This window comes from Cyprinodon tularosa, unplaced genomic scaffold (assembly GCF_016077235.1).
Source record: "Cyprinodon tularosa strain WSP-4 unplaced genomic scaffold, ASM1607723v1 ctg214, whole genome shotgun sequence".
NCBI lineage: Eukaryota > Metazoa > Chordata > Actinopteri > Cyprinodontiformes > Cyprinodontidae > Cyprinodon > Cyprinodon tularosa.
The window spans coordinates 152,738-164,515 of record NW_024038796.1 but is presented as its reverse complement, the minus strand read 5'-3'; the positions used below and the strand labels follow the sequence as shown (position 1 = coordinate 164,515).

The following is an 11,778-nucleotide window of genomic DNA, read 5'->3' as shown; positions in this document are numbered from 1 at the left end:
AGGGGTGGTCGTGGCAATTTTTTCCCTCAAATACAGATGGTGGCAGTAGTAGTACTCTGAAGTGGAATATTCAAAATATTAAAAATCTTCACATATTAACAATTACTTGACAACAAAAACACTGTTGTTAATTATGCACATCAATATACTAACAATAAAGATGAAAAATACAGAATTCATGCTCTTTTCAGAGCCAGATTTTGTCTTATGGGGTAAAGAAAAAAATATTTGTTTCTGCAAGTCATCTAGGAGTCTTCAATGAAATCATAGATAACTATTTTAGTGAAAACTTAATAAATAAAAAATGTATGTAGATATTAGTTTTTGTAAATATCACTTTTATGCAGAACGATTATTGATAGTAGGTAAATAATGACATTAGAAATAATGTTCGCTGCAGAACTCAAACCTGAAACAATTTAATCCACTATACCTTTTATCTAGAAAGCACAAATATCTAAATATATGATTGTATTTGTTTTGAAAGGCTGTAGGAAATAATAGTTTATCTTTATTTAGAAAAATCTGGATGTTTTTGCTTGTTAATTTTCCTGCTGGAAAAGTGTAGATTCTGGTGCCTATCCACTATTGGCTACCCCTCAGTATACACTGGTTATTGCCTGGCCACCCTTATAAAAAGGTTGTGCTACACCTCTGTTAACCCTTTATAGGCCTTTCAATGAAATCCTTTGAAAATCCACATTTCAAGGCAACAGTGTTATTGGAATCCAAGACAAGAACTTATTACCTTATTACCTTTGGAACATTTTGATGGCAAAACTGAATGTCAATGTAATAACAACAAACGGCAACTTTCCCGAATTTATTAAGAAAAATAACAAAAATAAGTGCTTTTTAACTTTACTTTTTAACTTTTCTGTTAGCTTTTTACCTTTTTTTTTTTTTGCTTTTTTATTATCTTTGTACATTTTTTACTTGACTTTTTTTAACTTTTTAATCAGCTTTTTACCTTTTTTTTTTAACTTTTTATTATCTTTGTGTATTTTTTGCTTGATTTTTAACTTTTTAATTAGCTTTTTACATTTTTTCCTTGACTTTTTAATAAACTTTTTACCTTTTTTCCTTGACTTTTTAACTTTTTTATTAACTTTTTACCTTTTTTCCTTTACTTTTTAACTTTTGAATAAGCTTTTTACCTTTTTTCCTTGATTTTTTAACTTTATAATTAACTGTTTACCTTATTTTCTTGAACTTTTTTTCTGCAACTTAATTTACAGTAGATAATATATCGTTCAAGGGCTCATCTAACTGGTCAAATGCCAAAATAAGATGTACAGCCATGTAGCAGTATCTTTGCTGAATGGGGGAATATAGATCTTGTGCTTCTAGACCTCACTGATGGACGGAGGGGGCATTTGTAAGGGGTATGCAAGTGATCAAAAACTGTAACTGCCCTATGAAGGGTTAATGTGTATTTAAAGACATTTCAATTAGTGGAAAAAAAATGCTGGGGGGGATATAAAAAAATAAAATAAAAGTGACCCCCCATGCAGCACCTCTGTGGACCCCCTAGGGGTCGCGGACCCCCTGTTGAAGACCTCCGCTTTAAACCACGTTCCTTCTATTGTGAGCATTATTTCCGATTGTCCTTAAACGCACCACCACTTCCTTTCTCTCCAAGCCGCGCCTGCTCCCTCTTGGTGGGGTTGGAGGCTGACTTTACGGATGAAAGGCAGCCTATCAGCAGAAGAAAAAAAAAAAGAAACATGTGGAAAAGGAGTATATATAGAGAGAACGAGTAAATCCCGAACGCTTTCCGGGCTGATAGGTTTATTTCAGCAGCTCGGTGGATCTTTCTTCTCATATCGGTTCTCCAGAGAGCGAATGGACTCAGCAGGACAACCGTAGACCTCAGCGTCCACTCCGCCGTCTGCATTGTGTTGAACTGTTGGGGGTGGAAGAGGATTCACCGGGTGAGGCTTTCGGTTCAGGGTTTGTTTTGTCCTAATTTCTATTAGAAGAGAAAGAGAGGCGCTTTCAGAAGTTGGTCAGAAAGTGTCAGCTGGACAGCGCGTTGCTTCGTGTCTCAAACACTCCGCGTGTAGTAAATATTTGGTAATTCACATCAAACCGCGTTTCCTGGAGGTTCTTCCTTTTGTGATGCATAAGAAAATGAAGTAACTTTTACTTATTTTAATACTTAGCTGTTTATCTTATTGTTTGAATTGCCGTCTTGGCCAAAACAAGCCTAAAGAGTTTTACCTCATGATATAAACTAACCCCCTTCCCTAAAATCCACATCTGTTTGATATTCAGTAGTTTTTTAAATCAGGAAAATGTGAGGGTGACTGTTCCACATCTGCAGCCAAAACAGTGGATCACTGCAGACTGTATTTTAGTTTGCAACCCTTTGTTGTCAGGTCATTAACGTCAAGTGATTGGTCAAAACTTCTGACAATTTAAAGTCAGTAGTTAAGATACCTAGAACAACACATTGTGAACAGTTGCTTAATTGATTTAGCTTTTTTTTGTTTTGCCCAAAATTAAATAACTTCAGGATCCAGATGTGGATTAGCCCGGTTCTGCTGGAGGTTTTTTCCTGTTAAAAGGGAGTATTTCCTCTCCACTGTCACTACAAACAAAGTGTGAGGAATTGCATCTGAGTCGATGCAATCAACTGGTTTTCCTTAGATAGAAAACTTTGTATCAATTTGACTGTATAATCTGGTTGAACTGTAAAGTGCCTTGAGATGACATGTGTTGTGACTTGGTGCTATATAAATGAACTGAACTGAATTGGATTGGATGTCCCATCTTATGTGGCACTGATGACATCACAGGGCAGGTTAACTATTGATTATGAGAATTATGGTATTTTTAAAGGACAGTTGTTTCCTTGGTTGTAAAGTTTATTCAACAGGGACAGAACAAATAAACACCTGATTCAACTGCTGCCATGTTGATTGATCAAGTCTATAATTAAACAAATATAAGAAACAAGATACTAACATAAAAAAACATACATTCACCAGCTACTTTATTAGGTACACCTTTCCTATTAATGAAAATCTCTAATCAGCCAATCACATGGCAGCAACTCGATGCCTTTAGACATGGTCTACAGTAGACTAAGGCTGCAACTAACGAATACTTTGCAAATCAATTCATCTGTTGATAATTTTTTTTCGATTAATTGATTAATAATCAGATTAAAAAAGGTTCCTTAAAGAAGACTTTTTGGGAAATTAAACCAGGTGAAACTAAAACTTTTCCAATGGAGGAGTTTTGGATAGAGCATATTGACAAACAGAATGCAAATCTTAAATCTATTGACAATCTTAAATGCAAAATGTTTACATATCCTTTTTAAAATTACTGCTCTACCAGGGTCGCTCTGTCAGCTAAACACATGTTTTACAGTCTCTATACTCCAGTTAAGGGTTAATTAATTTCTAAATTTGTTTAAGGTTATTTAAATAATCGATTAATCAACATTAATCCTATTGTTTCAGCCCTAGTCAAGACGATCTGCTGCAGTTCAAACCAAACATCAGAATGATGAGGAAAGGTGGTTTAAGTGTCTTGGAATGATGCCTTGTCGTTGGTGCCAAACGGGCAGGTTGGAGTATTTCAGAAACTGCTAATCTACTGGGATTTTCATGTAAAACCATATTCAGTTAGTAGCAGCTCTGTGGGGGCAAATGCCTTGTTTATACCAGAGGAAAATGCCCAGACTCCTTGTCCGAGTTGATAGAAAGGCAACATTAACTTAAATAACCATTTGTTATAACAAAAAGATTATTTGAAAGCTCAATATGTTGAACCATGATGTGTATGAGCTACAGCAAAACAAGACCACACCAGGTGCCAAGCCTGTCAGCTAAGAACAGAACACTGACGCTGTAGAAGTGTGATGAACTTGGATGTCTGTTGTTGTTTCCTGCATCTGTAAGCCCTGATTAGACTATCGTTTGTCGTATCCACTTCCCAAAACCCAACTCTGTCAAATAAATTCACCAAGCGCTGCCTTCATTGCCTGACTGTCTGCAAACAACTGAATATCACAATTATAACCAAACCTCCTCAGTGTTACGGGCGCCAGCATGATTGATTTGCTCGTTTACCTCTAGTAGAGCAGTAGTACCATAGATCATCACAAGGAGGCGAGGAACCGTGCGAGCATGGCATGTAAATGGTCGCAAGGAACTGAGCTCGGCACGGTTAACTGATCCAAGCTTGGTCCGAACTCTGCACGGATCGGTTTCCAGAGGGTAGTGTAAATGGGGCTATAGTTTTTTTTTGTTTTGTTTATATGTTCATCACATCGGTTTGTATCAAAAACTACGTACAAATATTTGAAATTTGCAACTTTATGAACTTGTTTATGAATGTGAACAGTTTTCTGCAGATTTCTGTCAAAGTGAAATGCTCATGGAGACCATTTTGAAACTGTTAAAAGACAAACTGTATCTTGGAGCCACTAAAAAATGCTGACCATGTGTCTGTTCAACAGCTCTGCAGCTTTATCTGGAGTCTTTGCTGATACATAGATGACTGTGTCTTCATCATACAGTTGGTGCTCAGTTTCTCTACAGACCTTTGGGACTTCAGTTAAATAGAGACCAAAAAACAATAGTCCCAGAATTGAGCCTTGGGAAATTCCCAATTTATATTCACAGGGAGCTGAAACCCTGTCTTTAATGTTTACTGTGTATTTTAGACTCCAGGTATGATGTAAACCAGCTGAGAGCTTGTTTATGCAGAAGTATGGCAAAAATACTGCACCAACCACATTACATTTGTCAAAACATTTTTCTTTTTTTGCTTAATTCCCCCCAGAATAGTTTTTTCCCCCCAATACAAATGAATATATTGCATAAAAGATTTCATTGATTGAAATAATTTTAATTTCAGGAATAAAATGAAGATTTTGCAGCAGTACATCTATTTAATCATACAAAAAACATATACCCCTACCTTTTCGAGGCCCATGCTGTTACACCAATACGTTTGAATGATACATATTCCATTAAATACATTTCTAATTTTTTTTATAGCACCACTTCACAACATATGTAATCTCAAGGCACTTTAGAGAGTAAACTAAAATCAAATCATTTGACAGAGTGAAAGCGATGAACAATAATGGCAACTTATTCAAACCAGTTAAGGTTTGGAGGATATGGAACATATCACCATCACAGATCCAATGTGAGCAATATTAGGTTTGCAAATAATTGCTTGAATGCAATATTTGATAAGGTATATTACAGCTGCTACCGCCTCCTGGTTACACAGAAATATTTTTTTTATTAGTTATAATAAATCTTACAGATGCCATCTATGTATTATAATACGTGACCTTTTTATAATTATCAGTGTAAATTTGTCAGTTGGAAGAAAATGCACCACATGTTGAAATCTGAAAGCTTGAACGTGTGAACATCCAAACCATAGTGCTTTTATCACACTCTTCCCTGTCACGGATCAGTTGGAACTAAGATGGTTCTTAAAATGCTCAACAAATGTTTTCGACATGTTGCAATGGGATTTGAATGTTGACGTGGATAAACCAGAGGGTGTTACGCCTAGTTTACTTTGTGGCTCGCATAAATCACAGGGCTATTGTCGTGGTGCCCTTGATTGTGCACTGCTTTGTTGAGGTTTGTTGTTACACTTGCAAAATGATGACAAATTGGCTCATCTAAACAATGTTATTTAGTTTTTTTTTCTTTTTGTTTGTGTGTGCTTATGCCCATCTGTGCTCCCTCTACTCTGTAACCTCTTAAGCATTTTATGCCATGTCATTTGTATCTGTTGAGAGCATGTGCTGCTGTCAAAGTGGCTAGATATTACAATAGTATGTTAAATGCAGGTTAGTAATATATTGGCCTACCACTATTCATTTCAAACAGCCCTTAGGGTATACATACACGTCTCACACAATGATATTGTGATAACTGTATATCTGTGGTATGTTTGCCTTATTCTACAAGTCAAATGACCCTGCTATGTCCACAGCTACGGTTATCTTTGACTGTCATATTGTCAAATTATGAAACATCAACTTCCTTTAAGTGGATTTCCAGGTATCGGCTAGATAAGCGGCCGATTCAACAAAAAAACCTTCATTTTAATCTCCTCTCAAGGGTAAACTGATTATTTATATATAAATATGCAGTATTTCACAAATGTAAAAGAACTCCAGATATTGTGTAGATTTTATTGAGATATCTTTTTATAAGACAATGCTGATATGATCGGCTCTTACAATGTAATGTAGTCTGTGTTAGGGGTGTGCAAAATAATCGTCATGATGATGCATCGTGATTCTAATTTTCGTGATCTACTGCATCGATTCTTGATGCCAAGTATCTATTATTAATTTAAAAAAATTAATAAATAAAATTGCATGCTTTGTTGGCGAACATCAGCCAAAAACAAGTGTAATACAACTTCCAGTCCAGTAGATGTCGCTGCGGATGTGTTGACGCACGCTGCCTTGTGTCACAAGCATTTCCGGCCGCGGGATACTGCGCCGAGTCATTCAAAAACAAAACATGGAGGAGAAAATATTGCAATGCATCGCAATAATTCAAGTATCATGATGCATCGTGATAGAATCGCATCGTGGCCTATGAATCGTGATTCGAATCGAATCGTGACTTCTTTGGCAATACCCACCCCTAGTCTGTGTACAGCTTGCATGACGGTGTAAAATCTGCTGTTCTATGGAAGTAATTTGACAAACATAGCCATTAAAGTCTAAACCACTAGTAATACATGAGTAAAACCTTATGTAAAAATGTCCAGTTTGTGCCTGATCTGTCACTTTTTTCATGTAGCACCAGTATTTTCAAGAACTTGTTTGAGTCTCTTAGGTATAGTGAGTAAGGCTGAATGTTGTGCTATTATTTAAAACCAATATTAGATTTTTTTCCTATGAACTAACTACAAGCATGCAGATGTTTCACTCCAGGGTTTAAGTTTTTTTTATATTAAATCTTGCTTTTCCATATTCCATTGTTGCAGGACCTTACTGTAACCTTTGTGTAAAAAAAGAAAAGTTATAAATTCTGCTTGCATGCACAAATCTGCCTGCCAGTTGAAACTCTCTCTTCCTGCCTGTGTTGATGCTAACCAACTTGAAGCATGTTACAGACTCCTAAAGGGCTGGAGTGAGACATTTAGTTACTGCTGTTAAATGTAATGTGACCAAAATTGAGTACTGCTTTAAGGCTCAGAAGGTAGGACATAGAATTCAGGCAAGATGGACAGTGTATTACTAAAAAAGTGTTTATTCAAAACAATGAGAGAGAGATTCTGCAGTGGCAGCTTCTGAAGCAGGAATGTCTATTGGAGAGAAACACAGGTTAGTGACTGCGATCATGTGAAGGATTATTATGAACGCAGAAGTCACTAACCTGGTTTGACATTGTCAGAGACTTCCAGACGTGGAAGCCCTGAAGTCTGTAGAACTGAAAAGAGATCAGATCCGAGCTGAGGAAGGAAGGCAGGATAATCCACAGGGCGAAGTCAAGAGACTGATCCAGGTTCAGTCCATAAAGAATCCAACAGGATCCAAAGACAGGCAGGCAAACAGGTCAGACAGGTGCAGGCAGGCTCAAAGGTCCAAATACAGAAATGGATCAAGATCAGACAATCTGAACACTATAGTAACCTAGAAAACACTCAACACCAAAGGCTCAAGAATAATCCGGCACTGATGGCTGGGAAACAGGCAGCTTAAATTGGAAACCGGAACAGGTGGATCTAGTGAGTGATGAGGAACAGGGCAGAGCTAACAGGTGAATGAAATGAGCCATCATGCAAGCCATCAGCCCCAAAGGCCAAGACAGGTGCTATGATTTAACATTATGATTACATTGTAAATGCAACTGATTGCCCAGCACTAGTATGGATTTCAATGGAGCTTCAAAGGTTGCCACTGGAAACATCGTTCCTTCATGATTACCTCACAGAGCTGTGTGGTCTTGCAGGTGTTCCCAACAGATGCTCAGTGGAGCTAAGGACCAGAAACTATGCTTCCCCTGTCATACACCCTCATCCTCAGTGTTTATTTAACAGTGGTTGTCTTGGAAGTATGTTCCGGGTGATTATTTTGTTTTGAATACTACCCTGTAGTTCAGTTTACTGAGGGAGGGTAATCATGCTGTGCTTCAGTGTGACGTACATGTTAGCATTCAAAGTTACTCACTCCACCTGGAGTGAGTAACTATGTGCACTGAAGGTAATGATGAATGCAAAATCACATTTAGGGTCCATTTAGGGTCAGCAGTTGCCATGCAAAGTGCTGTCTGAATAAGGCTGGCAGTAAAAAGGAAGTTAAGATAAGGAAGAAGGATGCTTCCTATCGGTTGTTCATGCTGCTTACTAGCTTTACGGTTGCCCACAATCCTTTGTGTGACAGCATGTAAAGGCAAAGCCCACCTAAAGAATTTAACAAACAAACATTATTTCTTCACGTGTTCTCTGTGTGACACATTCAAATATACACACCTTTATATGTTGGGTTTTTATATCTGTTGGGTGGTGCCCTAGCACCTGATATCTGGGTGTATAATCAAAAAAGTTATGAAAATATTTTATGAAGTTTGAAAAGTCACTTGGTGTTGGTTTAACAAATAAAACAGAAAAGTGATTTGTTCATCACATCTGTGAATCTATTGGTTTCTTTAGAGGGTTGTAGCCCCAGTTTATAGAGGCACCATCTGCTTGTTTCCATCAAATAATGATGGTTCCTTTCCTTCCCAGGATAGTGTTCTTACTGTGGACCCTAGAAGGGGTTAGGAACAGGAGGTAGGAGATACAATTAGCCCAATTCAGAATCAGCCATAGTGTGCAGACCATGTATGTAGTAGGTAAGTTATTTTACACACTGCAGTAATGGTAAAGTCAGACCACAGAGTACCCTGGAAAAGCAAGCTTTGAAGGCCATGGAAAAAAAGAAATGCAACCCTAGAGTGAAACATCTACATGCTTGTGGTTAGTACAAAGGAAAATCAAAATATAATCCCAATTTTGGTTGGAAAAAAATCACACTTTTTGGCAAAGTTGTTCTATCCTAACAGCTTCGGACTCGTTCTTAGTCTGCTTGTCTTCAGCAAACATGCAGAGATTCTTTACTTAAGTGGAAGTAATAAGTTGGCAGCATTCATACATCTGTTTTCAAAGGACAATCTCTGAACATGACACTGAACACATTCTCTCATCTTCTGTGGGTGGCCATGGCGAGGCCCGTTCTGAGTAGAACCTTACCAGTAAAATGACTGTAAGGTCTGCAGCTAAGGCTCAAGGTTTTTGCAATCTTTTTATAGCCAAGGGCATCTTGTGCGTAGCAACAGATTTTTGTTTTATTTAGATCCGTGGGCTTTTATTTTTACAACAAGCTGTTTTTTGGTTCACCTGCAGGCAATGGATAATAGTTCTGCTTGTGTAATTTATCTACTGTTTAGGAGACTGGTAAAGAAGAACATAGCAAACCATTAATGTTACAAACACTACATCCCAAAGAATGTCCCAAGGCACAAGTCAAATTCTTGTGCAGATCCCCGCAATAAAAATAAAGGGTCCAAATTATCTCTGCATTTTTTTTCTTTAAAAATAACTAAATGGAAATTTTTAAAGACAGTTTATATTAGATTGTATGTGTAAATTATTATAAATTTTGTCTAAATCTTACACATTCTGCCCCCTTCTTGAGACCTTGTGGCATAACTAGTCAGACACCAACAGGGAGGGAAAACGGCTAATTGAAAGGCACTGTTTTCTCCTTACTATCTTCTCGAAGCACAGGTGCCATGTGTCTGATATCGATTTGGATGGGCTGTTGTCACGGCAATAAAAGTTTATAGTGGGGAAAAAAGGAAAGAAGCTTTTGTTAAGAGTGTCATTAAAATCATGTTTGCATACCCCTGATAAAATGCTGATTTTAATTTAAAATAAAAGTTGGGACTGAAATTTTTTAAAGAAAGAAGAATTCATCAAATCAGATTGTCAGGTCCTCTAATCTCCACATGCTTCTGTAGATCGTCTCCAAGTACCTTCAGGCAGATTCAGTCTCTAGCTCAGATACTGTAAATCTGCGGCCTGTTTCTTAGGAGGGAAAACTTTTTCTGATTTCTTTTAGTGTTATATAATCAGGAAAGATCATGGTCATGTTCATCATCAGTTTTCTATGTACGGTCTGAAGATTTTGTCTGACATGAACTAAGCCATTGCTCCATACACCTCCACCAAGTACCCAGCTTAAGTTGGATAAAGTTGTATTTCTTATGTGCGGACTTATTCTTTTTTAGACCCCACATAAGGTTTGAATGGTCGTAAAGACTTTCAGTGTTTTTTTTATTACTATAAGATATTTGTCTCATGTTTTAAGGAGACCTTTTTTTTTTTACAAGCTTTGATATTTTTCCTTCTTTGGACAAATTTCCTCACCGTCATTTATCAAACAAACATATGCAGACAGAATAAATGAGATTTTTACCACATATACCACTAGATTATTAATTGTGTAATTACACAACCTGTTTATTATTTATAGGGCCTTCGGTTATCTACTTAACTGGTTTTTGTCCTGACTAGCCCAGTTTTCTATTTCTTTGTAATGTCTAAGTTGAGGTATTAGTTTTATTGTTATATACCACTTTACTGTTTTCCATTCAGTGCCTTATAAAACATTGTCTGCTTGTTTTAATATAAACTCCAACAGGTCAATGTCCCCTAAATATTTCTGGGGATTCCTCTGTGGGCTGTACTTTTTGCGTAATGTTAAACATACGGAAAGGCTTTATAGAAAAGCTAATGTTTATTCAGAATTGACTCTTTATCGATTGTTTTCTGTGGTGATTGCTATTAAAAATAAGTTTTAATTTGGTATAAACAATTTTGCCCAAAATCTTTTTTTAAATAATATTACAGTTGCAATTTTATTCTAATTATCCTTTGCACTACCTGCAAGCATTGTGTTTAAATCTCAGGTTTCGTCGTTTCCTTGACCTTTATAACTTTTTTTTGTCTGGACTACAGTATTCAACCCCTTATTGTTTTGTGGAAAAGCTTTCTTCTCACATTTCTGTGGGGCTGCAAACCTAGTTTAAGTCCATTACCGCCTCCTAAAGGGCTGGAGGTAGAAACTCTTAGTTTTATTCTTGTTAAATGTAGTGTGATCAAAACTAAGTTTTGCCTCTGCGATTTGAAAACTGATTAAAGATGAACCCAGCCCTAGTTTCGATGTGAAGTCATATCTTGATTATGCAGGCTTATGGAATCACTGTTTTGGTTCTTTATTTCTTTTTTCCTCCTGAAATATAGTGTCTTATTTGATTTTTATGGGTTTCACATGACGACATAGGTGGAGAAAGTTCAGAAAATAAAAATTTTAATTCTTTTAAGTCACAAAATCCTGGTATTTTAACAGGGGTGTGTACATTTTTTTTATGTCCATTCTGTGCTAAGTGTTTGCCCATTTGACCTCCAATGTTTGTACAACTAATATTCTGGCCAAAGTTTTTTTGGACAGTATAAAGGCTGTCCAAACCGCATCTTTGGGATCAAATTAGGGGCTTTCCCACTTTCATCCCACAAAGTTTTGAAATAGGAATTGAACTGATTTAGGATATTGGCTTAAAATGATGATTATGTGGGGTGTGTGCCTTTGTATTTATCCATGGCTTCAGCTTTTTGCCATTACTTTCTCCATTTATGCTAAACAGCCTGGAGCTCCAGCTAAAGTGCCCTCCCTCTCCCAACTGTAATGGGTGCCATCTGTTTGGCTGTGTTTTTGTGTTTGGAATG

At 36.9% G+C, this 11,778-nt stretch overlaps 1 protein-coding gene across 1 annotated transcript in view; it reads left to right on the top strand.

Moving 5' to 3' along the window:
- The first annotated feature begins 1,630 nt into the window (after nucleotides 1-1,630).
- The window catches only part of cemip2 (cell migration inducing hyaluronidase 2), a 40,956-nt gene continuing 30,808 nt past the window's right edge, over nucleotides 1,631-11,778 (top strand). The window contains exon 1 of the mRNA XM_038285713.1: nucleotides 1,631-1,934. The gene's annotated coding sequence lies outside the window, so the exon portion shown is untranslated. The remainder of the gene's footprint in view (nucleotides 1,935-11,778) is intronic.